The following is a 22,428-nucleotide window of genomic DNA, read 5'->3' as shown; positions in this document are numbered from 1 at the left end:
TGCAGTAGTGTGGGAGTTAGCTATACAGGGTTGAGGTTGATTCCAAAAATATATATACTTTGAGTTGTGATCTAGCCTGAGACGTGTATACACTGGGTCGTGGATTGATTCAAGATAATATATATCAATTTTTTTTTCTGTACATCTAACGTTGGACAATTAGTTGTAGGTTACTAACGAGGACAGCTGACTTAATAAACTTAAAACATCAAAATGTATTAAAAGTGTTGTAAATATATTTTGAATATACTTTGATATATATGTACATATTTGTTATAGGTTCGTGAATTGACCAGTGGCCAAGTCTTACTACCCGACTAAGTAAAAATCTGTGAAAGTGAGTTACAGTCCCACTTTTAAAATCTAATATTTTTGGGATGAGAATACATGCAGGTTTTATAAATGATTTACAAAATAGACACAAGTACGTGAAACTACATTCTATGGTTGAATTATCAAAATCGAATGTGCCCCTTTTTATTAAGTCTGGTAATCTAAAAATTAGGGAACAGACACCCTAATTGACGCGAATCCTAAAGATAGATCTATTGGGCCTAACAAACCCCATCCAAAGTACCGGATGCTTTAGTACTTCGAAATTTATATCATATCCGAAGGGTGTCCCGGAATGATGGGGATATTCTTATATATGCATCTTGTTAATGTCGGTTACCAGGTGTTCACCATATGAATGATTTTTATCTCTATGTATGGGATGTATATTGAAATATGAAATCTTGTGGTCTATTGTTACGATTTGATATATATAGGTTAAACCTATAAATCACCAACATTTTTGTTGACGTTTAAAGCATATTTATTCTCAGGTGAATACTAAGAGCTTCCGCTGTTGCATACTAAAATAAGGACAAGATTTGGTGTCCATGTTTGTATGATATTATGTAAAAACTGCATTCAAGAAATATATGTCGATGTAATATATTTCTATTGTAAACCATTATGTAATGGTCGTGTGTAAACAGTATATTTTAGATTATCATTATTTGATAATCTACGTAATGCTTTTGAAACCTTTATTGATAAAATAAAGGTTATGGTTGTTTTAAAAATGAATGCAGTCTTTGAAAAACGTCTCATATAGAGGTCAAAACCTCGCAACGAAATCAATTAATATGGAATGTTTATAATCAATATGAACGGGACATTTCAATAATTGCCACTAATTAACGTGAATATTTCCCCTGATTATTATAGCATGGTAACCTAAGAATTAGTTGGACGTTATAATTGCCACTAATTGACGCGAATCCTAAAGGTAGCTACCGGGTTTAACACCCCCACCCAGAATGTTTACTAGACAGTAGAGCTAGTGGGCGTGGTGTTTAGTACTTCGATGTTTATATATTTATACAGACGAGAGGTTCTATTTTGGGGATATTATTTATGTGCATTAAATGTTAAGGTCAGTTACTAAGCGAAGGTTATATATAGAGAGAATGATTTTATACACAGGTTATGTGTATGTTATTTTGTACACGAGATATATGTACGGTTATTAAAAATCGCGAGGCAACCTACGGGGGAGAAAAGGATACGGACCTACTCTGCTAAGCATTTATGAAAAATGGTTTCGTACACGAGATAGATGTACTGTATTTAAATCTTGTGGTCTATCAAAATTACTGAATTTTATTGTTTATGATAAACCTATGAACTCACCAACCTTTTGGTCGACACTTTTAAGCATGTTTATTCTCAGGTATTAAAGAAATCTTCCGCTGTGCATTTGCTCATTTTAAAGACATTACTTGGAGTCGTTCATGGCATATTTCAAAAGACGTTGCATCCAAAATCATTCGAAATCAAAAAGATTATTATTAAGTGAATGACAGATTAGTCATTCCTATTATGGGAATCATATATCATTTGTATCGAAAGGTTATATTCTAAAATGAGTTATCTTTTAAAAGAATGCAATGTTTGTAAAACGTATCATATAGAGGTCAGTACCTCGCAATGAAACCAATTGTTATGAAATGTTTATAATCGATATGAACAGGTCGTTAAATTTGTGATCCAAAGTTTTTTATTGGTACTAACCGTAGAGGACCCAAGAAACTTTGGGTACCTAAACTCTAGGAAACTTAACATTGACATGGTTTTGACGTCTGTGTGTGGTACATCGACTCCGATTGTTCTCGACACATGACGGGCGATAAATCCTTGCTTGTCAATTTCATTGACAAATTCCTAGGAACGGTTATATTTGGAAATGATGAAATTGCAGCGATTACTGGTTATGGAGAATATGTGAAAAATGGCATAACGATCAAACGAGTCTCATATGTTGAGGGTTTGAGGTGCAGTTTGTTTAGTGTCAGCTAATTTTGTGATGGAGATCTCAAAGTTCTGTTTGAATGTCGTCAATGCTCGGTGCAATCCACCAATGGAAATGATCTTCTTGTTGGTAAACGTTGTGCTTCACTATATACAATTGACCTCAATGATGCACCATCACATGGGAACATGTGTTTGGCTACTCGTTCTACAAAAGAAAAGTCGTGGTTATGGCATCACTGGATGTCACACCTGCATTACAAGGGTATCAATCAATTACTAGTCTCTAAAGACTTAATTGATGGTATTCCTAGCTTTCAGTATGATAAGCATCATGTGTGTCCATCATGTGCGATGGGTAAACTGAAACGGACTAATCATCCGCTTAAGCAAAACCCCAGTACTTCATCAAATTTACAATTATTGCATATGGAATTATGTAAACCCATGCGAGTTTCTAATCTCGGTGGCCGGAAATATGTGCTTGTCATTGTAGATGAGTATACACATTTTACATGGATTTTTCTTTTAAGGACTAAATCTGAAACCCCCGCCATTATCATTGAGTTCATCAAAAATACTCAACGCTCTTTTAACAAACATGTTAAGAGCATTCGAACTGATAATGGGACGAAATTTAAAAATGACCTGCTTGATAGTTATTTGAAAGACCAAGGCATTGAACATCAGTTCTCTACTGCACGAACCCCTGAACAGAATGGAGTAGTCAAACGACGTAATCGTACGTTGTGCGAGGCAGCTCTAAAGATGCTTGCCTACTCCAAACTACCTCCAAAAATGTGGGGGGAGGCCATTTCAACTGCATCTTATACCCAAAATCATTGTATTATTAATAAACGCTTTTACAAAACTCCTTATGAGTTATTATATGTTAGACGCCCGAATGTCAAATATTTTCGTGTCTTTGGTTGTATATGCTATGTACTTAACGATTTTTACAGCCTTGGAAAGTTTGATCCTCATGGCAATCAGGCCATATTTCTCAGTTATTCTTCGAACAAAGTTTCTTATCGTGTCTATCACAAACGGACAAAGACGATCAAAGAAAGCATCAATGTCAAGTTCGATGAATTTTCGGGAATGGCTTTTGAACAACTCAGTTCAAAACCCGATCCTAACCTGGCTACTACTTCTTCCACGCAAAATTCAATTTTCTTGAAGAAGAGTGTTCCCACGATTACAACAGAGGAACTGGATATCTTGTTTGATAGTCTTTATGCTCCTCAACGGAATTCAAATGTTCAAGCCGTACCGGTTACGCCATCACAGTCAACTACTGTGGAGACTCAACCAAGTCTCTATGATGAAGATACAACACCAACTAATTCACATGTTGCATCTTCATCCTCCCTCCCACCTCCTGATGATCATCTTGAATCAATTCAAGATACATCCTGTGACAACCCGAAAATTTCCGACCAAATTTAAACTTTATCTTTATATTATTCCGACACGATAATCAAAGTTTATTAAGTTAAATCTCAAGAATTTTAAAATTTTGTTCATACATTCATTTAACCTCGACCAAACTCCGACGATTCACGAACCATTATATAAATGGATATGATTGTATATATATATATATATATATATATATATATATATATATATATATATATATTATAACTTGAGAATATTAGCAAAGTATTAAACGTATAATACTTTACATGAACGTATTTGTTTCAATATGATTATCGATGGAAGTAGAAGATAATATCAAATGATTGATTTATCAGATACTACATTGTATGAGTACGGGTCTCTGTTATGAGGTCCACTATGATTTAAGAAATCTGTTCTTTTTGACAACATTCGGAAAATGATAAAGTGATTTACAAGTAAGAACAAATGTGTCAATTAACGAAAGTTAGACAAAAGATAGTGGAAGACTAGATTTCATAATAATCAATTGATTTAGTTTCCAATGTACGAAAACATTTTTCGATATAATAGAACTTGATTATTTAAAAGGTCTTTGTTTAAATAATGTGAGTTGGAATATTGGTTGTTAGATATATAAATAACTTGCAACGTGTAGTTAAAACGTGTTCATGTACATTAAATATATATGATTTCAAATTAGTTAAGTAAACGATAGTAAGATTGGTTATTTGATTCTATTCATATTTGGATATGTTTTTTTAAAATAAATGCTAGCACAAAAATGAATGATATCAAATTAAGTTTTAAAGTGTAAACGTACGTGTTTTAATATTTTCTAAACGATTTTAAAATGAACTTTGAAATATAATTAGTTTTGAAAAAATAAATATTGTATTATTAGATTAATATTTCAATTATACAAGTTTATATTTTAAATAATGATATATATATATATATATATATATATATATATATATATATATATATATATATATATATATATATATATATTACAAAATATAATATTAACTTGGATATAAAATGTTTTGAATTAAGTATATTTTAATAAATAACGAGACGTTGGTTTATAGAACCAAATGATCAAAACCCTCAAATGTATAAAGTACATTTCTTGTAATGTAATTTATTATTAAATAAGTCTAACTATTGACAAAGGTACGTGTCGCGAAACGTAAAGTACGAGTTTTCTGAGCGTACGAAAATGCGTTTGAGAAACCGGAACTGGTACGTAAGTCGAGCGGCAACGTACAATTCATCGGTGCTAAATTTACAAATCAACTATGCACTAGAATATAATATAATATTTAATTAATTCTAAAGATTATATATATATATATATATATATATATATATATATATATATATATATATATATATATATATAATAGAATATGAGTGTCGGCAGAAATAAATCATGGGAATGAGTTGTCACCAGAGTGCTCATGTGATCGCATGAGAATCACTCTCATAACCCATGCGATCGCATGAGGAGAGAATCCAGGAAAACTCTATAAAGCTCGACGGGTTTGGTTTAATTGATTCACACACATTCATCAATCTAACTCTCTGATCATATTCCATAATATTTAATTTATTATTTTTATTATTAATAATATTATTAAAGATTATTATTATTATTATTATTATTATTAATCTATGTATATTAATATTAGTAGTAGTATTATTAGTATTATACATAAAATACTACGACGAGGTCATGAGCGAGTTATTTCAAAACAAGTTTTTCGAGCGGGTTAAAGCTAAGGAAATTATAGGTTATAGCTATGGTGGTTATGGGTATTGTTCGGGAGTATGCTTGTGAGGTCAATCTAGTGTTTATCATTTCTGTTGCGTCTACGTACTTTCCTGCAATATTGAATCACAATATTGATACGTGAGCACTCATAACTTAACTTTTATATATTAATAGTGTATCCCTGACTAGTGCTCGAGTATATATATGATTATGCATGCTTGCATGTTTAATTTTTGTCGTTAGATAGTTTATGATAAATCACAAATTTGATACATATGCGTTTGAGATAAGGTATATGATATGCATGTCGTTGGAAAGCTGGCGAAAAATTAATAAGTTTTCATTTAGAAAGCGTATGGTTTCGATGAACGGATTAAAAGATATAGTCAATTGAATTATCTATAATTTTAAGTATTATTGTTAAAATGGTTATTATTATTACTATCGTCGTTATTATCGTCGTTATTATTATTATCTAATAATTTTTATTGTTATTATTATCATTGTCGTTATAAGTGTTATCATTAAAATATGTCATTTTTATTAGTATTACTATCGTTATTATCATTAAGATTATTATTAACATTATCATTATTATTATTATTATTATTATTATTATTATTATTATTATTATTATTATTATTATTATTATTATTATTATTATTATTATTATTATTATTATTATTATTTATATTATTAATAATATTATTATTATCATTAAAATAGTTATTAGTATTATCAATAATGTTTATTATTATTAATATTATTATCATTAAAAAACTAATATTAGTATCATCTAATTATTATGATTGTTATTATTATCATTATTATAAATGCGATATAAAAGAGGATTAAAAGCTATTAAACAAATCAATTAGGAAATAATGAGTATGAGTATCATGATGAAATTAAAATATTGTAAGATATTGATTTAGATAAAATTATCGTTTTTATTATTTTTATCATTATTATAATTATTAAAAGTATCGTTAATATTAAAACTATCATTTTATCAAAAATTATCATTTTAATAGAAATATCATTGTTATTATAAAAAATCATTATTATTATCATTTTAGTATTATTATTATTATTAAGAATTATCATTTTGAATAGGAATTATTATTTTATATAAATATTATTTTAAAATTAATATTAAAAAGTTTCGTAATTATTAAAAATTACCATGATTAGAATTATCATTTTTCATAATTAATATCATTATTAGTAAATATAAATATTGTTATTATTATTAGAAGAATAATAATAATTATTATTACCCCTATATACTAATAGCCACTAGAATTTTTGTAGTTACAATTGATTTGGGTTGTGGTTTTGTGTTTGCGTTCACACTGCATTCGACCCCTCATCTTTGCCTCAATTTACACAACGACCCTCAAATTAACATTTCTTCGGTGGTAAAAATTGTAAATATACAATTTTATTAAAATAAAAAAAACTAACTCCACCCATTTTTTTAGCGGGTCCTATCTTTTCGCTCGGTGCGAGTTAAATTTTTCCGAGCACACCGTTCAACTCAAAAAAAACTTACGAACACAACGGGACTAACTATACACGAAACAGACAATTAAAAAAACGCACAATTCTCTGACTATATTCAATACATATACACACCTATAACACACTCCGTTAACTATGAATACGCAACTCAAAGGCCCCGCAGCATCGGGCGGGCTCATTTTCTAGTTATTACAAAATAATACAACTTTTATTTATTATTATTATTATCATCAATATTATCTTATCAAATAAACATTTGATACAAAGATATTTTTACCACACGTAAAATAATAATACATATCACTATATTTTTATGATATTAAGTGAACTTTATAAATTTATATAAAGTATATTTTTTATTATATATATAGATTTTAATATAAATTTTTATTTATTAATAAATAATTTATATTATTTACTCTAATAAAATCTATTTAAATATATAAAACAACTATATTTAAGTGATATAATAATCATGTATATATTTTGGTAGTCATTTTGGATCAAGTTGACTTTTGTATATCAGTCTCGAGCATTAGGATTGTGATACACTATGACCTGACCTAAATTGTTAGACAAATATTGATCAACATATAAATATATATAATTAATATAGGTTCATGAATCCGAGGCCAACCCTGCACTTGTTCAGTGCCGTCATATGCATTATTGCTACGAAATACAGTATTGTGAGTTTCATTACTCCCTTTTTATATATATTTTTGGGACTGAGAATACATGCGCTGCTTTTATAACTGTTTTACGAAATAGACACAAGTACTGAAACCACATTCTATGGTTGAATTATTATACCGGATATCTCCCTTTTTAGCTTGATAGCCTAAGAATTTGGGAACAGACCCCCAAATTGACGCGAATCCTAAAGATAAATCTATTGAGCCTAACGAACCCCATCCAGGTTTTGGATGCTTTAGTACTTCGATTTTATATACAGATGAGTGTACCTGTATATTTGGGGATATTCTAGATGTATTTGTTAATGTCGGTTACCAGGTGTTCACCATATGAATGATTTTTAATTCGCAGGTTATGCGTACTATTTTGTACTCGGGTTACGTGTACAATAATATATCCGAAATCTTGTGGTCTATTAAAATGATGAAAATGAATGTTTATGATAAACTAATGAACTCACCAACCTTTTGGTTGACACTTGAAAGCATGTTTATTCTCAGGTTTGAAAGAAATCTTCCGCTATCTATTTGCTCATTTAGAGATATTACTTGGAGTCATTCATGGCATATTTTGAAAGACGTTTCATTCAAGCGATTGAGTTAAATAAAGATTATTATTAAATAAATGACAGATTAAGTCATTTATAGTTTGGATATTATGAAATGGTATGCATGTTTGTCAACTTAAGGAAATGAAAGTTTGTCTTTTCAAAACGAATGCAATGTTTGTAAAATGTATCATGTAGAGGTCAAATACCTCGCAATGTAATCATATGTTATTGTATTCGTCCTTATAGATTAGGATGGGTCGCTTCATGTGGTATCAGAGAGGTGGTCTTAGCGAACCAGGTCTTGCATTAGTGTGTCTAACTAATAGCTGTTAGGATGCATTAGTGAGTCTGGACTTCGACCTTAGCTGCATGTCAAAAAGTTTTGCTTATCATTTCTTGTCGAAAATTACATACTTATCATTCTTAGTCTAGATATCTTACTGCATTGATTGCATGAATAGTGTATAGACAAAATTCATATCTTAGCGTATCTGCTAATTCATATCTTAACGTATCTGTTACTGTAAACTTTGCATGATATATTCCGTAAATTCCTCCGTAATCTACGAAATCTTTTGTTCTATATATATAGATATTCTATGTAATTAGAATACCATCCAATAACCTGAAACCAGTTCATATCGAAAAATCCTTTATTCAATCATACGAAATGGAATTCGCCACAAGTTCAAGTTCTTCGGATTCTGATATGGAGTTTCACTCGAGCTCCGAAAGCAGTGTAACCGGAATGGATAAACCAATAAGCCATCATCTATTCTGGATGAATTGGGGATGGGTTCATAGCCTACTTAATCACTGGAGACAAGAAGAAGGTGATCCCTTCCATCCACCACATTTCCCTCTTGGCGATGAACCTGAAGCACATACCAGCGAACCTGTTCGAGACACCATTTTCTCTCTCATTTCCAAGGTATCTCGTCATGATTATATACTATCTCAAATCCTAGATCTTATTTATCTACTCATCAGAACCGACAATCATCCCAGTGTAATAGAAGAAGTCAACGAGCTTCGCGCTTGAATAGTGGCTTTAGAGAATATGGTGAAAAGGTTACAAGCACCAGCAGCACCACTGGCATCAACAGTACCACCATCATCAACACCAACAGTACCATTACCACCATCAACAACAACATCCGCATCCCACACCTCAACATCACAAACTGTACCTCGAACATCAACATCATATGCACCGTAAATACCAAGGAGTACCAACAACAACAAACGATGAAGTATTGATCCATAACTTTATCAAGGAAATATTCTGCAGAGAATATAAAAGTTTTAGAGATTATTTATTCTAATTCTAATTATAAACCAGATGAGTGAGTGAAATGATGAAATGATGAAATGAAACCTTGACAAGAATGGTGCGTGATTTACAAGCTAGACTTGTTTTACCAACAGCATCAATAGTACCATCAACATCACCAGCACCGTCATTACCGTCAGCATCGCCAGCATCAGCAGCACCTACAACATCACAAGCTCCACCAGATCTATAATCACCGCGAATAACATCACAAATCAACAATGAGTATATCATATCAACGAGATTTGAAGTATTAACTCATTCCCTTTAAAGAATTTATATGTATATTTTATATATATGAATTTTAAACCCAATATATCTTTTCGTACTAAGCTATTACGTGTGAATTTTATAGGGTAGATATTACTCGGTTAATTCATATCACTAATATGCTATGAGGTACATCCGTCGTTAACCACTTAACCATCATTAACTACAATATCTGTCTTAAATCAATGAATTCCATTTCATAATAAACCAAGTGTATTATTCAATTATATGTTTGATTTTTACACTTCATTTTCGATATACTCAAAATTTTCTAGAAATCATCATTCGTATCTTGCGAAGTTCGCAAGAATTCCACAAGCACCAACACCATTCACCGAGAAAAATCAATAAAAATGAATAATGAAGTATTGATTCATAATTTCATTTACATTGAAGAGATAATCCGTGAAGATTACGTAATTTCTAAAGGTTTTAGAGATTATTCAATTTTAGATCCAGCCAAAAATCAAATGAGTCAATATTACATTAACTCATTAAATCTATATTACGTCTGAAGAAAATATACATGTATTTTCATAAAGACTGTAATAAAATTCCCTTGTACAAGATATTACTTGTGAAACTTTTAATGGGTAGGTAATACCTGAGAAATACTTAGATTTCACATTAATATGTTACACTGTATATTCTTCGATTCTTACTCACCAATCACTAACTATACTCAGTACTTTCACAACAATATACATTCTTTAATAGGAATCAAAACAACCATTCTCATTCAAATTTGATTACATATTTCGATTTTGACAAATCAAAATTTAAGTCAAGATTTAATAGAAGACATCACTCTTAGATCCCTACAGCTCTCAAAGTTATACCTTGACTTCAAAACTATGTTAGAACATCATTTTTATTCATAGAACCCAGAAAGATATTTGTATCATTCAAAATCCTAGAGCATCATATGAATATTAACGATTACAATCTATATTCAAACCCCTCGAAATTCCTGAAGACACTTCAAAAAATGAACAATCGAGATGATGATCCAACCACATATTACCCACAGTCTTGTACCTGAAAAACCCTCGAAACCAAAGTTAGGGATTAACACGTATCCGTGTCAGACCTTTTGGCATTTATTAGCTAAAATAACTTTTCAATCTCTTCTCAAAGTAGACAATTTTGTCACAGCTCCAACAAATCAACTTCAATTGTTCATTCGAATAAGCCTTGTTATAACGATTACCCTTTCATCGTTGTTACCGGAGAACCGTTTATGTTCCACCACATTAGCAATAAACTTACCAACAACTTCACTGATCTTTGACTTTTTGAATAATCATTATATTTATCAAAGTCCTATCATTTACTCATTCGCATCTTGTAACAAGAATTGTCATGCCAATTACTGGGATTCGGCAATTAGTATTTTGAAATCTCACAACATGTCTACGCCAACAATTATATGTGTACATATAACGTCTATCTCCTAGACTTATATACTGCGAATGTGAAGTTTCTGAAAAATGCCCTAAACTGTGAACTAGTTCACCGAATTTTGAAAAAGATGAATGAAGCAGTAGAAACTATAGACAACCGTAACTGTCAAAAGTTTAATGATAAAGAATAATGTGCTGGAAAAGCTCAGAAAAAGAGAAGGTTTGGAACTGAAAAACGGATTGAGCAAACTATGAAGGAGGTTGTGGACAAATCATAAGGACGAAATCTACTTTCAAAGAATCCAAATGATTCAGTGTCTGCTGAAATCGTTAGCAAATACCTTACTCCTTATTCTAAACCTTCATAGACAAATTTCCCGCATCACCCTTTGATTCCAGATATTTTAAAATACGAAAACATCATTGTATCTTTCTTTATAAATATCCTCGATATTTCTGAAGATATTCTCCTAACTACTCTTATCTGAAATAATTTATCTCTTTGCACTATCTGCGTTACATCATAAAAGAAACTGTTTTAGATTCTAAAAGATGAAAAAAATTCGAATTTAAAATAGGAATGCTTTTGAAAAAGTGTTGGGAACTGAAGCACGAGTTAGTATAATATAATGACACTTGATCAACATGATTATATTACAGTAAGTCATGCTGAGTTTCTAATGGGACATGACGATACACAGACCATACCGTCATCATGTGCCATGTTTTTTTTGAAAGGCCATCATGTACCATGTTACACGACTCTGGTATTCTATTTAACCTCTAGAAATATCAAGAAAATATTTTTCTTGATGATTCGGCCTTTTCCGAGGTATTCTGGTAATTTGACAAATCAATATCGTGCCATTACAATTTCATTCTTAGAACATTAAGTTTGTTCATTCCGAAATTCATATCTGCGAATTCTGGACCATTACAAGCGGTTCTTAATCGCAAGAAGAGGAAACGAAAGAATGAAGCTCCGAAATAGAAATTGGGGTATAAATCGCAGCAAATCGGAGAAAACATTAACTGTGGATGACAATTATTATAGAAGACAAAATCAGGGAGTTTGAAATATAAGGGAAGATATAAAGCCCAACGACAATTCCGAAATTATAAACCATATATATCAATACATATAGCAATATAAAGACACGGGAGAACTAAAAACACTATAAAACCAAGAGTATAGTAGAAGTGGATAGATTCTTCCGGTGGCAGATGAAAAAAAAGAATGACAGATATGAAAGTTAGGAGTATATCAAGGATCAAAACGGGATGGAGCATATTGACGAATGTTTTAAAGTATGAATTGAGGGAGGAAGAATGAAAGGAGTGAGCTGTGGGAATAAGGAAACGAAGAGGGTGGATATATAGTAAAATATCCGACATGGCAATCAAAACAGATTATCGCATTTTATTAAAGCGGATCCTAATTTCTTTAATTACCGAAGAACTAAATCTTATTACGAAGATTTTCTCTAAATCCCTTGAATTCCAGAAATTAACCGTGACTACGTCACCGGTTAAAAACTAACCTACATTTACTTATTTCACTCTTTTGTGATAATTCACTCATACTCTTCACATAAACGGATTGTTTTATCCATATTACTCAATGATGATAAAAATTCTATTTATCAACTCATAAGTGTCATGAAAACATTCTTATTGTTACCTATGACAATCTCGATCAAATTTCGGGGACGAAATTTCTTTAACGGGTAGGTACTGTGACAATCCGGAAATTTTCGACCAAAGTTAAACTTTATCTTTATATTATTCCGACACGATAAGCAAAGTTTATTAAGTTAAATCTCAAGAATTTTAAAATTTTGTTCATACATTCATTTAACCTCAACCAAACTTCGACGATTCACGAACCATTATATAAATGGATATGATTGTATATATATATATATATATATATATATATATATATATATATATATATATATATATATATATATATATATATATATATATATATATATATATATATATATATATATATTATAACTTGAGAATATTAGCAAAGTATTAAACGTATAATACTTTACATGAACGTATTTGTTTCACTATGATTATCGATGGAAGTAGAAGATAATATCAAATGTTTGATTTATCAGATACTACATTGTATGAGTATGGGTCTCTGTTATGAAGTCCACTATGATTTAAGAAATCTGTTCTTTTTGACAACATTAGGAAAATGGTAAAGTGATTTACAAGTAAGAACAAATGTGTCAATTAACGAAAGTTAGACAAAAGATAGTGGAAGACTAGATTTCATAATAATCAATTGATTTAGTTTCCAATGTACGAAAATGTTTTTCGATATAATAGAACTTGATTATTTAAAAGGTCTTTGTTTAAATAACATGAGTTGGAATATTAGTTGTTAGATATATAAACAACTTGCAACGTCTAGTTAAAACGTGTTCATGTACATTAAATATATATGATTTCACATTAGTTAAGTAAACGATAGTAAGATTGGTTATTTGATTCTATTGATATCTGGATATGTTTTTTTAAATAAATGCTAGCACATAAATGAATGATATCAAATTAAGTTTTAAAGTGTAAACGTACGTGTTTTAATATTTTCTAAACGATTTTAAAATGAACTTTGAAATATAATTAGTTTTGAAAAACTAAATATTATATTATTAGACAAATATTTCAATTATACAAGTTTATATTTTAAATAATGATATATATATATATATATATATATATATATATATATATATATATATATATATATATATATATATATATATATTACAAAATACAATATTAACTTGGATATAAAACATTTTGAATTAAATATATTTTAATGAATAACGAGACATTGGTTTATAGAAGAAAATGACCAAAACCCTCAAATGTATAAAGTACAATTCTTGTAATGTAATTTATTAGCAAATAAGTCTAATTATTGACAAAGGTACGTGTCGTAAAACGTAAAGTACAAGTTTTCTGAGCGTACTAAAATGCGTTTGAGAAACTGAAACCGCTACGTAAGTCGAGTGTCAACGTACAATTCATCGGTTCTAAATTTACAAATCAACTAAGTACGAGAATATAATATAATATTTAATTAATTCTAAAGATTAAATATATTATATATTAAATAATATATATATAATAGAATATGAGTGTCGGCAAAAATAAATCATGGGAATGAGTTGTCACCAGAGTGCTCATGCGATCGCATGAGAATCGCTCTCATAACCCATGCGATCGCATGAGGAGAGAATCCAGGAAAACTCTATAAAGCTCGAATGGTTCGGTATAATTGATTCACACACATTCATCAATCTAACTCTCTGATCATATTCCATAATATTTAATTTATTATTTTTATTATTAATAATATTATTAAAGATTATTATTATTATTAATCTATGTATATTAATATTAGTAGTAGTATTATTAGTATTATACATAAAATACTACGACGAGGTCATGAGCGAGTTATTTCAAAACTAGTTTTTCGAGTGGGTTAAAGCTAAGGAAATTATGGGTTATAGCTATGGAGGTTATGGGTATTGTTCGGAGGTATGCTCGTGAGGTCAATCTAGTGTTTATCATATCTGTTGCGTCTACGTACTTTCCTGCAATATTGAATCACAATATTGATACGTGAGCACTCATAACTTGACTTTTATATATTAATAGTGTATCCCTGACTAGTGCTCGAGTATATATGATTATGTATACTTGCATGTTTAATTTTTGTCATTAGATAGTTTATGATAAATCACGAATTTGATACATATGCGTTTGAGATAAGGTATATGATATGCATGTCGTTGGAAAGCTGGCGAAAAATTAATAACTTTTCATTTAGAAAGCGTATGGTTTCGATGAACGAATTAAAAGATATAGTCAATTGAATTATCTATAACTTTAAGTATTATTGTTAAAATGGTTATTATTATTACTATCATCGTTATTATCATCGTTATTATTATTATCTAATAATTTTTATTATTATTATTATCATTATCGTTATAAGTGTTATCATTAAAAATTATCATTTTTATTAGTATTACAATCATTATTATCATTAAGATTATTATTAACATTATCATTATTATTATTATTATTATTATAATTATTATTATAATTATTATTATTATTATTATTATTATTATTATTATTATTATTATTATTATTATTATAATTATAATTATTATTATTATTATTATTATTATTATTATTATTATTATTATTATTATTATTAATATTATTATTATTATTATTATTATGAAAATTATTATTATTATTATTATTATTATTATTATTATTATTATTATTATTATTATTATTATCATTAAAATAGTTATTAGTATTATCATTAATGTTTATTATAATTAATATTATTATCATTAAAAAACTAATATTAGTATCATATAATTATTATGATTGTTATTATTATCATTATTATAAATACGATATAAAAGAGGATTAAAAGCTATTAAACAAATCAATTAGGAAATAATGAGTATGAGTATCATGATGAAATTAAAATATTGTAAGATATTGATTTAGATAAAATTATTGTTTTTATTATTTTTATCATTATTATAATTATTAAATGTATCGTTAATATTAAAACTATCATTTTATCAAAAATTATCATTTTAATAGAAACATCATTGTTATTATAAAATCTCATTATTATTATCAATTTAGTATTATTATTATTAAAAATTATCATTTTGAATAGGAATTATTATTTTATATAAAATATTATTTTAGAGTTAATATTGAAAATTTCCGTATTTATTAAAAATTACCATGATTAGAATTATCATTTTTCATAATTAATATCATTATTAGTAAATATAAATATTGTTATTATTATTATTAGAAGAATAATAATTATTATTATTACAAAATAATACAACTTTTATTTATTATTATTATCAATATTATCTTATCAAATAAATATGTGATACAAAGATATTTTTACCACACAAAATATAATAATACATATCACTATATTTTTATGATATTAAGTGAACTTTATAAATTTATATAAAGTATATTTTTTATTATATATATAGATTTTAATATAAATTTTTATTTATTAATAAATAATTTATATTATTTACTCTAATAAAATCTATTAAATATATTTAAATATATATAAAACAACTATATTTAAGTTATATAATAATCATGTATAGATTTTGGAAGTCATTTTGGATCAAGTTGACTTTTGTTCACTTTTGCATATCAGTCTCGAGCATTAGGATTGTGATACACTATGACCTGACCTAAATTGTTAGACAAATATTGATCAACATATAAATATATATAATTTATCACACACCTAGTTAGTGCCTGGGCGAAATGTAAGTTAATACCAAACAAACCAACATATTATAATAAACTAGAACAATACTAAATGATAAAATTATCTTTATTGAGAGTACGCAGTGGAAAATGAAATGTTGTTACAATGATGGAAGTAACAATAATGTAAGTGTTCAAATGCAAAAGTAAATAATGCAATATCTCTTGATCCTATGTCCAAGTAGCATCACATAAGCAGTAAGAAAGAAAGCTTGAATCAAACAGCACATGAGACAAAACATGCTAAAGTGTCAACCAAAAAGGTTGAGTGAAATCATAGGTTTAACAAATAAGTTTGACCGTTGTTTCAGACCACAAGATTTAGTTTATAAAGTTGATCTCGCAGATCAAAAAGTTATGCCAATGCGTGATATTTAGACTAAACGTTCAAGTTTGCCCCAAAGACAAGTTGTAGTTTATACTTGTCGGTTTAATTTTATTATTAAGTAATACAAAGACTTAGTCAAATGTATCGGGGACGTTACTCCCGACAGGCCTACCCCCAATAATTAAACATGTAATCACGAGCAATTAAAAATAACACTGTAGGGACTTAGTCGGACATAGCCGGGTATAGCATAGTTTAGTAGTTTGGTACTTGTGTCTAAGTTGTAAAATGTAAAAACAGCATGTGTCTCACCCCAAAAAAAGTAAGTAAATTTGCTAGCATTAAAGAGTGGGGCTATGAGTTCACTTTAGTAAGTAGAGAGAGAGAGAGAGAGAGAGAGAGAGAGAGAGAGAGAGAGAGTTATTCCTCGAAATAGAAAGTTGGATGAGTGAGCAGAAAAGTCAACCTATTGACATTTAAGAGTAGTAAGTGTTTTTGCCCAAGTTTAAGTAGATGTTTAAGTATGATAGTGTTGTAAGTATAGTTCGTTTTACTAAGTTTCCTTTCCTAGTAAGTTTCTATTTTTATGAAGTTTCCACTTTTAGTAGATTTCTTATCTTAGTAAGTTTCTATAACTAGAAAGTTTCTACTTTAAGAGTGTTTTCCATTTTAGGATACTTGCCGTATTAGATAAGCTTCCAATCACCCTTTCCCTTCGAATGGCCATTTCAGGTCTAAGGGCTTGAGCTATAGGATCCTTTAAATTGGAAATCCAAACCCTTCCGCCTAGAGTTTCGTAGAAACCATTCTTCAAGAAAGTTCGAAGATCTATACATCTCTAATACATATCCCAAAATGTTTTTATGTGTTATAATATAAGTAGTAGGTTATAGGTGTTAGTAATAGTAATAGTGTATACATGTTAATTAATAGTATAAGTAGTATTAGGGTTTCATTAATTAGGGTTAGTTAATTAAAGTAGTATTTTAATGATTAGGGTTTAGGGTTTTGAGGATCTAAATAATATGAATGTTAAGATCATGCACGAATATGATTATGAATATAAACATGAATTGAAAGAAAGATTTAAAAGTTTTAAGATTTTGGATCATACCTTGTTAATGATGATGAAGATTAACAAGAAACGAGAAGAAAACTTGGTGATGAAGATCAAATAACCCAAATAATGAAGAACACGCTTGAAAATTTTGATGAACACGAAGAACAAGCTTGAAGATCCGAATACCACAAGAGATGAGAGGGAGAGATTGTTTTTGAGAGAGGATTTTGGTATGATTTTTGAATGAGAAACTAGGAGTCTTGGGGTGTTTATATAGTGCAAGTATTAGAGTGTTAGTCAACATAAGGATGTTCTAATTAATGATTTTATTTTATTTTATAATTTTTAGTCAACAATAGGTGGTACTAGTTTATATATACATATATATATATATATATATATATATATATATATATATATATATATATATATATATATATATATATATATATATATATATATATATATATATATATATATATATTTTATTTTATTTTTTAGTCAAGATAAGGATGTAATTGTTTAAGATTCTTTAATCTCATTATTATTATTATTATTATTATTATTATTATTATTATTATTATTATTATTATTATTATTATTATTATTATTATTATTATTATTATTATTATTTTTACATTTACTACATAATAAGTATTATTTTCTTTTTACTAATTCATGACTTGTATATATATATATATATATATATATATATATATATATATATATATATATATATATATATATATATATATATATATATATATATTTATTTATTTATTTAGTTCCCAATTGTTTTATTATTTATATAAATGTCACTTTTTATTTATTGCTTATAGGTTATTAGTTATAATATTACATAAATGCATAAATTTTAATTAGCAGTGAGTGTCGACTAACAGTTTATTATTTTCATCTTTTATTAACTTGTCAATTATTGCACAAAGTTAATTAATATATTTTATAACTCTTAACACTTAACAATTGTTTATTAAAGTTTAATCATTAAGTTTTAATTATATTGTTTGGGCATTTAATATTGGAAAAATATAGAATGGAAAAATGAGGGTCGTTATAGTACCTCCCCGTTATTAGAAACTTCGTCCTGAAGTTTTAAGTAGATTTCTCGTTTGCATCAGCAGTTGAGAAGAGATGGGGATATTTCGTATCATTTGGTCTTTGCGTTCCCAGGTATATTCGGGGCCTCTACGAGAATTCCAACGGACTTTAATGATAGGTATGTTGCTTTTACGCGTTTGTTTGACATCTCCTTCCATGATTTCTATAGGTTCTTCAACGAAGTGCATTTGTTCATCAATGCGGATATCATCCAAAAGAATAACAAGTGTGTCATTAGCATGACACCTTTTAAGATTCGAGACTTGAAACACATCATGTACTTGGCTAAGTTCAGTTGGTAGTTCTAATCGGTACGCCACGGGACCGACTCTTTGAGTGATCGTTAAAGGTCCAACATATCGTGGACTGAGTTTGCTTCTTTTACCGAAACGGATAACACCTTTCCAAGGGGATACTTTCAACATGACTTTATCTCCAACTTGGTATTCTATATCCTTTCGTTTCTTATCGGCATAGCTCTTTTGTCGGCTACGGGCAGTTTCTAATCGTTGCTTAATCCGAGCGATCTTTTAGGTAGTTTCATGAATGATTTCGGGACCAGTTAAATGTCTGTCCTCGAGTTCGTCCCAACACAAAGGGGATCTACATTTCCATCCATATAAAGCTTTAAAAGGTGCGACTTTAATGCTAGAGTGATAACTGTTGTTGTAAGAAAATTCGACCAAAGGTAGATGTCTATCCCAACCTTTGCCGAAATCAATTGCACAAGCACGTAGCATATCCTCCATGGTTTGGATAGTTCATTTTCTCTGACCATTAGTTTGCGGATGATAGACTGTACTCATGTCAAGTTGAGTTCCAAGAGCAGATTGTAAAGTTTTCCAAAATCTTGAAACGAATCGACTGTCGCGATCAGAAATAATCGAGATAGGAACTCCATGACGTGAGACAATTTCTTTAATATAAAGCTGTGATAATTTCTGCATCTTGTCGGTTTCCTTGATCGGTATGAAATGTGCTGATTTAGTAAGATGATCAACTACGACCCAAATAGTATCGTTACCGTTCGAAGTCATAGGTAACTTAGTAACGAAGTCCATAGTGATGCACTCCCACTTCTACTACGGAATACCAGGTTGTGTCAAAAGACCAGATGGCTTTTGATGTTCGGCCTTGACTTTCAAACAAGTGAGATACTTGCTAACATAAGTAGCAATGTCGTCTTTCATATTAGGCCACTAGTAGAATTGCTTCACATCATGATACATCTTACTGGAACCGGGATGAATAGAGTACCTAGTCTTATGTGCTTCATACAAGACTAGTTCACGGAGATTTCCGAAGCGAGGAACCCAAATTCTGTTGCCAAAGTACCGTGTACCATTAGCTTTCACTTGAATTTGGTTCTCAAAACCTATAGGTCCTTTACCTTCGATAAGTGTCGATTTAATAGCTTCCAATTGAGCTTCACAGATTCGTGATATAAGATTCGATTTGATTTTCAGATTGAGAGCACGAACGCGTTTAACATCATCTTTTCGACTAAGAGCATCGGCAACTACATTTGCCTTGCCGGGATGATATTTTTGCTCACAGTGATAATCGTTCAGTAACTCGAGCCATCGGCTTTGCCTCATATTCAGCTGTTTTTGATCAAAGATGTGTCGAAGACTTTTATGGTCAGTGTACACCGTAAAGTGAGTACCATATAGATAATGTCTCCATATCTTCAATGCAAATACCACGACACCTAAATTAAGGTTATGTGTGGTATAGTTCTCTTCATGTTTCTTCAACTGTCTAGATGCGTAGGCAATAACCTTTTCACGTTGCATTAAAACATAACCAAAGCCTTGCTTTGAGGCATCACAGTAAACAACGAAGTCATCAGTACCTTCAGGTAAAGATAGAATCGGGGCTGTGGTCAACTTCTCCTTCAGAATCTTGAAAGCAGATTCCTGTTCTTCGGACCACTCAAATATCTTCCCTTTTTGAGTCAGCTTTGTAAGAGGTTTAGCAATAAGAGAAAAATCTTTTATGAACCTTCGATAGTAACCGGAAAGTCCCAAAAATTGAAGAATATGCTTCGCAGTCTTTGGTATCTCCCAGTTCTGAATAGCAGAAATCTTAGCTGGATCGACATGTATTCCGTTTCAATCAATAACATGTCCAAGAAATTGTACGGTTTTGAGCCAAAACTCGCACTTAGAAAATTTAGCATAAAGTTGTTCCTTTCGTAAGAGTTCAAGAATCATGCGCAAATGTCGCTCATGCTCTTTCTCACTCTTCGAATAGATCAAGATGTCATCAATGAACACGATGAAAAATTTGTCAAGATACGGTTTACAAACACGATTCATGAGATCCATGAACATGGCAGGAGCATTAGTTAAACCAAAAGGTATGACACAGAATTCATAGTGCCCATAACGATTTCGAAAAGCAGTCTTAGGAATATCGGATTCCTTGACTTTAAATTGGTGATAACCGGACCTTAAATCAATCTTTGAATAAACACTTGACCCTTGAAGTTGATCAAATAGATCATCAATACGTGGCAACAGATAACGGTTCTTGATAGTAAACTTGTTAAGTTCACGGTAATTAATGCACATCCTTAACGTACCATCCTTCTTTTTAACAAACAAAATAGGAGCTCTCCATGGGGATGAGCTTGGACGAATGAAACCTTTATCCAATAGTTCTTGGAGCTGATTGGAAAGTTTCTTCATTTCGAAAGGTGCTAAACGGTATGGTGCTTTAGCAACAGGAGCAGCACCGGGAGCTAAATCAATTTGGAATTCAACTTGTCGAGGAGGTGGAAGACCAAGAAGATCTTTGGGAAACACATCGGGAAAATATTTAACCACTGGTACATCTTCAATACACTTCTCTTTCGATTCAAACATCTTAACGTGGGCTAGAATAGCTGGATAACCTTTCATAAGGTATTTGCGGGTCTTAATACAGGAGATAATGTTGAGATTTGAACCACTTTTTTCACCTTGGATAATAAGAGTCTATCCATTTCCCATGGAACATGAACGGTTTTATCGTAACACATGATTGCAGCTCTTGATGGACGTAACCAATCCATTCCAACTACGACATCGAAAATTCCTAGCTCGACCGGTAAAAGGTCTATCTTAAATTATTTGTTGGCTAAGATTAGGTTGCAGTTTTTATAGATTTTATCGACTTTCATGATCTTTCCATTGGCTACTTCTACTAATCGTTTAGTTTCTAAGGGTTGAGGCTTTTTAGTAAATAGGGTACAAAATTCATTAGACACGTAATTCGGTCGGCACCAGTGTCGAATAAAATAGTTC

Source organism: Rutidosis leptorrhynchoides, chromosome 4 (genome assembly GCF_046630445.1).
Source record: "Rutidosis leptorrhynchoides isolate AG116_Rl617_1_P2 chromosome 4, CSIRO_AGI_Rlap_v1, whole genome shotgun sequence".
NCBI classification, from domain to species: Eukaryota; Viridiplantae; Streptophyta; class Magnoliopsida; order Asterales; family Asteraceae; genus Rutidosis; species Rutidosis leptorrhynchoides.
The sequence above is the reverse complement of the archived record's forward strand: the minus strand, read 5'-3'. Positions refer to the sequence as shown.